A 6,000-nucleotide genomic window follows, 5' to 3' on the forward strand; every position below is an offset into this window, starting at 1 on the left:
ACCCCACCTCTCCTCTCCATATCATCATCGTTATTATAATTAACATTAGCAATAGTAATAAGCAGCACTCACCTACACTTGCCAGAAGTATTATTTGCAGCTTTTTGAAGCACTCAGCAACTCCTGATCTTGTTGTACACAGAGATGAAGAAATAAGGGCCATCCCTTGTAATAAGAGACTGTTGGCAACCCTACCATAAGCACCTTTCTAGCACCAACTACACCAGGCATGCCGCGTTCCAAGCCCTGCGGATAGTACGCTGAGCTTCCAGCCTGGACCTGTTGCAGGTAATTTCTCTGAAGCCAAATAATGGGTGCAAAACACACAATACGCCAACAGGTCCCAGCAACTCAAAACGTGCCCGGCTCACCAAGAGGGAATGTTTGCATTTGAAACAAAACTTTTTTTAAAATTTTTTAAGCCACTGTGAGTCATCGGAGTTTCCAGCCGCCTTTAGGCTACGGCTGCAGGATTAGCCCGGCAGCCCTCGACCTAAGCAATGCTGCTTAGTCTGCAAAGCGCTCGGTGACTAATGCCACACACAACTCCCCCCACCCCACCCGCGGCCAGGAGAGCAGAGCGGGGCCGCCCCCAGTCTAGAGCGCTTGCTGCAGCGCGCTGCCGGGGACGGAGCCACGAGCGGCCTCCCCGCAGCCCATCCCGCGAAAGGCAGCAGGCGAGGGGCCGCCCCCCTCCTACCGTGCAGCAGGAGCAGGCAGGGGGCGAGAGGCTCGCCCAGGGCCACGGGAAGGGCGCCCCAAAGACAGCCCCGCCAGGCAATCCCCGGGGGCGCGGCCTGGAAGGGGTTAAGCCAGCAGGAGACGCCCCCCAACCCGCCCAGGGAGCGGAGCGGAGCGGAGCAGGGGCGGCCAGGCTCTTTCCCGGGCGCTGTGGCTCAGCCCCCCCCGCCAGCAGCTCACCTGGCTGCCGCCGGCTTCCAGTCGCACCTGGAGCGGAGGCCCGGCCGCGCAGCCCCTTCCAGCGCTGGAGCCGAGTCCCTGCCTGCTCCCTGGGAGCCCGGCCGCTTCCTCCACCTGCTCCAGCTCGGCTCTTCCTCCCCGAGACGCGCCCGGCTCCCTCCCGCGCGCCCCCCGCTGCACCTCTGTGGGCGCGGGGAAGGGGCCGGGACTGGGGCGGCCCAGGTAGGGTGCAGGAGACAGGCTCAGCCCGCCCCGCGAAAGTCACGGGCTGCCTGCAACGAGACGTGGTGAGGCAGGCCCGTGAGTGACAGTGCGCAGGTCTGAAGGATGTTGGGACTGTCAAGTCCAATCTGAGGGTGAATCTGACCTAACACTATTAGCCCCATACAAAAAGTGTTGTTTGTTTTTTTCTTTAGCGAGCCCGTCATGTACTTCTACGCACGCCAGGGTTTATGCGTTACTAGTCATTTTGAAGCCAGCAGCAGATCGTGATTGTGTTTGTCTAGATCTGCTCCTGGATCACTTTGCACCCCAGTGGTAAATGAGCTTTTGTGTTGTTGTGGGCATTGTGGCTATTAAAGAGAGATGAGGACAGGCCAAGCAGGAGCAAGGATATCTGGCTTCTAGTCCCAGCTCTGTCACTATCTTGCTGTCACATGGGGTCTGAGCTTTGAAAGATATGTTTACACTTGTGGTGAGGAATCCCAGTGAAATCATGTGTTTAACTTGAATCCACTAGGGCAACCCACATATTTGAAGTGAAACATGCATAAATTTTTGCAGGGGCTAAATTTATTTATGCCTTAGTTCCCCATCTGTAAAATAAAGGAGGACAAGGTATTATCAGTTTAATAAACACATCTGTAATCTGGTTTAATGAATGCACTAGAGCTGTTCGGTTTGTTTTATTTTAATTTTCAAACAAAGTTTCATTCAAAAAAATTCAGGTTTTTAAGTTTTCAATTAAAAAATTGAAATAAAATGCATCTTCTCGTTGTATTTTGGTTCCCGCCCCCGCCGCCATTTTTCAAAACGTTACTGTTTTTTCCACTGCACTAGGCACTTGTCTGCATCTTTAGATAAAAATCTGTCTCTAAATCACTTTTTGAAAATGGGACTTTAGGCTCCTAAACTATTTAGGAGCTTTTGAAAATTTTATCCTAAGTGATTTGCTGATGGCCGCACAGCCAGTCATTGTCAGAGATAGGATTTGAATTTAAGAGTTCACGGCTCTCAGTTCTGTACTCAGACTACTAGACTACACTTCTTTCTACTGAGGTAAATACATAATTAGCCTCTCCCTACCACTCCTGATACTTTATTCACTAACTTTTACACTCTAATAATAACTGACTTTGGTTTTAGGATGTACAACACAGAGTGTAGATGTATCATAGTAGATGAAAAACTTACATTTTTCCCCATTTCCAATCTTTTGAATGTTTTAAAAGTTGATATTCACCCCACTGCAGATGACCCTGCAAAGCTGCCCACACCACTTAAGCCCTTAGAGACAAAATCCTAGCCCAGAGTAATCTAAAGGTGTTTTGTCATTGACTTCAATGAGGTTGGCATTTAGACCCCGATCCTGCAAACACTTATGCACATGCTTAACTTTAAGCGTAAATAATCCTGTTCACTTTAAGGGGGGACTACTCACGTATAAAGTTCCAGCTATGCCTTTGTAGCAATGTAGCATAGACACTTAATACAGCAACAAAAGGGGGTTTTCCGTTGCTGTAGTAAATCCACCCCCTCAAGAAATGGTAGCCTAGGTTGATGGAATAACTCTTCTGTTGACCTAGCGGTCTCTACACCAGAGCTTAGATTGGTTAAACTACCGCTTTCAGGGGTGTGAATTTTTCCACATCCTTGAGTGACATAACTAGATTTATCTAAATTATAGGTGTAGACCAGGCCTAAGTCTTTGCAGGATCTGGGTCCTAGTTCTTAATTTGAGGCTTAAGTGGTGTGGAGAGCCTGGAATAAGTCCTCTGCACTGGGTGGAATTTCAAGCACAATGCAAAAGCATTTCAAATCTGCTATATTTTTTTACACTCATAACAACCATTCTGTAAAATTCTCTATGACTATATTTGAAAACATGTTCATTTTCAAGAAGCTGAGACATTTATGCCAAATCTCAAATTCATATTCTGATTGAAAATAAAATTTGTCAGGGAAGTGCCAGACAAACACAGTATGACATTTTAATGTCCTTTGAACAACTGAGATTATGTTGTGATTCTAACACATTCCCAATTTTCAGATTCTTGAGTAGGTTGGTAATTTGAATCTGAAAGATACTTTGCATCTCAAGAATTTCTCAGGTGATGTGCACTCTATCATGCTAAAATGGACTTACAGCCAGTATTGCTTTAATTTCCTTCTGCTTACGTTAGTTTCTGTCACCATCTGGGAATATATTGCAACTGAAATCACAGAAACAAAACTTCAAGAAAACCAGCCCAGAGAGGCTCTGATCTTGATTGGAGCCTCTGAATGCAACTATAATATAAGTAAAGAATATTTGCTTTTTGGATATATGAAGATACTAACTGTTCCTCCAAGAAACATACATTTAGCATTTAAAAATAGAAATATTTTAAATGTAAAGATGTTGTGTAGTTGTGTTAATCGAAGCCCTAAAGAGGCAGGAAAAGGCTCTCAGGTACAAAGATAAATAGATAAAATAAGAACAAATATTTGCATATAGAGTATTTCTTCCGTGTTCATTGGGCACATATCACCTTTAACAAGAATGAGCTCTCAAAACTGGAGACTCTCATACAAAACCAACGTTCCACACAAACTTCCACATGGCTGGACTTTACAAACACAAGACAAGCCATTTACATGCCACAGGGGGCTAAAATAGTGGTGCCCGTAACTCACCCAACAATATTGTTAATCTATCCAACCACACACTTAGTCCGGCAGAAGAGTGTGTCCTATCTCGGGGACTCTCTTTCCACCCCACCACCTCCACAAACATGATACAGCCCTGCGGTGATCTGGAAGCCTACTTTCGCCATCTCCGACTCAAGGAATATTTTCAACACACCACTGAACAGTGCACCACAGGAACCCTCCTACCAACACTACAAGAAGAAGAATTCTGCGTGGACTCCTCCTGACGGTCGAAATGACAGACTGAACTTCTACACAGAGTGCTTCTGCAGACGTGCACAGGCTGAAATTGTGAACAAGCAGCATCACTTGCCCCATAACCTCAGCGATACAGAATGCAACGCCATCCACAGCCTCAGAAACAACTCTGACATTATAATCAAAGGGGCTGACAAAGGAGGTGCTGCTGTCATAATGAACAGGTCAGATTATGAACAGGAGGCTGCCAGGCCTCTCTCGAACACCACATTCTACAGGACACTATCCTCTGATTGCACTGAGGAGTACCAAAAGAAACTACACCATCTGCTCAAGAAACTCCCTGCTATATCACAGGAACAAATCTACACAGACACACCTCTAGAGCCCCGACCAGGGGTATTCTATCTGCTACCCAAGATCCATAAACATGGAAACCCTGGGGGAGCGGGAGGCTCGGATACACTCAATGATACCACACCAGGTACATAAGTATAACTGGTTTTATTGCCAAAATATAATAAGCTTCCCAGCCTTCACACATTACTAAATACGTGCTTTCCAGCAAGCAAGCAAGAATCAATGCTTACACCGCTTCTGCTATGCACAGTCCTGGACCCTCCAGCCTTGTCCTTGTGGGCTTGTAGCAGGCACTGCTCCAGCATGGGGAATTCCTGGGCACCCACAAGGCCAGGGTCCGCAGGTGAGACTGTTCATCTAAAGCAATTCTCATAGTTCCCTTTATCATCATCTCCTTCAATGGGGGGTGGGGGCGTATTCACCCACAAGGAGGCTCTGGCAAGAAACAGTACTGCTCTCTATTCCCACACTCAACACTCTCCAGGCCTTCCTTATCTCTTTCCTTGTTTATCCAGTCAAGTGTCTGCAAGCCAGCCTGGCCGGTCAAAGCCAGTTCACTACTAGCTCCCTCCGAACCATTCTGTAACAATAGCCCAAGGTAACGGGCGGTCAGCCCCAACACCTGGACGCCCCATCATCTGAGGCATTGGCACTCTTACGGCAGGGTTATCTGGCTATTTGGACTCTCTCCTCAGACCCTACGCTACCAGCACTCCTAGCTATCTTTGAGACCCCACCAACTTACTGAGGAAACTACAATGCATTGGTGATCTTCCTGAAAACACCATCCTGGCCACTGTGGATGTAGAAGCTCTTTACACCAATATGCCACACGAGGATGGACTACAAGTTGTCAGGAACAGTATCCCTGATGCGGCCATGGCACACCTGGTGGCTGAGCTTTGTGACTTTGTCCTCACCCACAACCATTTCAGATTAAGGGACAACTTATACCTTCAAGTCAGTGGCACTGCTATGGGTACCCGCATGGCCCCACAGTATGCCAACATTTTTATGGCTGACTTAGAACAACGCTTCCTCAGCTCTCATCCCTAGCGCCCCTACTCTACTTGCGCTACATTAATGACATCTTCATCATCTGGAAGGGAAGGAGGCCCTTGAAGAATTCCACCTGGATTTCAACAATTTCCACCCCACCATTAACCTCAGCCTGGACCAGTCCACACAAGAGATCCACTTCCTGAACACTACAGTGCAAATAAGCGATGGTCACATAAACACCACCCTATACCGGAAACCTACTGACCGCTATACTTACCTACATGCCTCCAGCTTGCATCCAGGACACCACATGATCCATTGTCTACAGCCAAACCCTAAGATACAACCGCATTTGCTCCAATCCCTCAGACAGAGACAAACACCTACAAGATCTTTATCAAGCATTCTTAATACTACAATACCCACCTGGGGAAGTTAGGAAACAGATTGACAGAGCGAGACAGGTACCCAGAAATCACCTACTACAGGACAGGCCCGACAAGGAAAATAACAGAACACCACTGGCCATCATGTACAGCCCCCAGCTAAAACCTCTTCAGCACATCATCAACAATCTACAACCTATCCTGGAAAATGATCCCTCACTCT

At 47.1% G+C, this 6,000-nt stretch overlaps 1 protein-coding gene across 5 annotated transcripts in view; it reads right to left on the minus strand.

The window, feature by feature from the left end:
* Positions 1-1,576, minus strand: part of SH3BP2 (SH3 domain binding protein 2) — a 64,698-nt gene extending 63,122 nt beyond the window's left edge. The window contains exon 1 of one of the 5 annotated variants that reach the window (XM_084626759.1): positions 949-1,576. The gene's annotated coding sequence lies outside the window, so the exon portion shown is untranslated. Of the gene's footprint in view, positions 1-72; positions 515-700; positions 758-921 lie in introns of those variants that run through there. The other 4 variants (XM_084626758.1, XM_084626762.1, XM_084626760.1 and 1 more) reach the window with 4 other exon arrangements.
* Positions 1,577-6,000: the final 4,424 nt, after the last annotated feature.

The sequence above is a fragment of the Lepidochelys olivacea genome (genome assembly GCF_965140295.1).
Source record: "Lepidochelys olivacea isolate rLepOli2 genome assembly, chromosome: 4".
Taxonomy (NCBI): domain Eukaryota; kingdom Metazoa; phylum Chordata; order Testudines; family Cheloniidae; genus Lepidochelys; species Lepidochelys olivacea.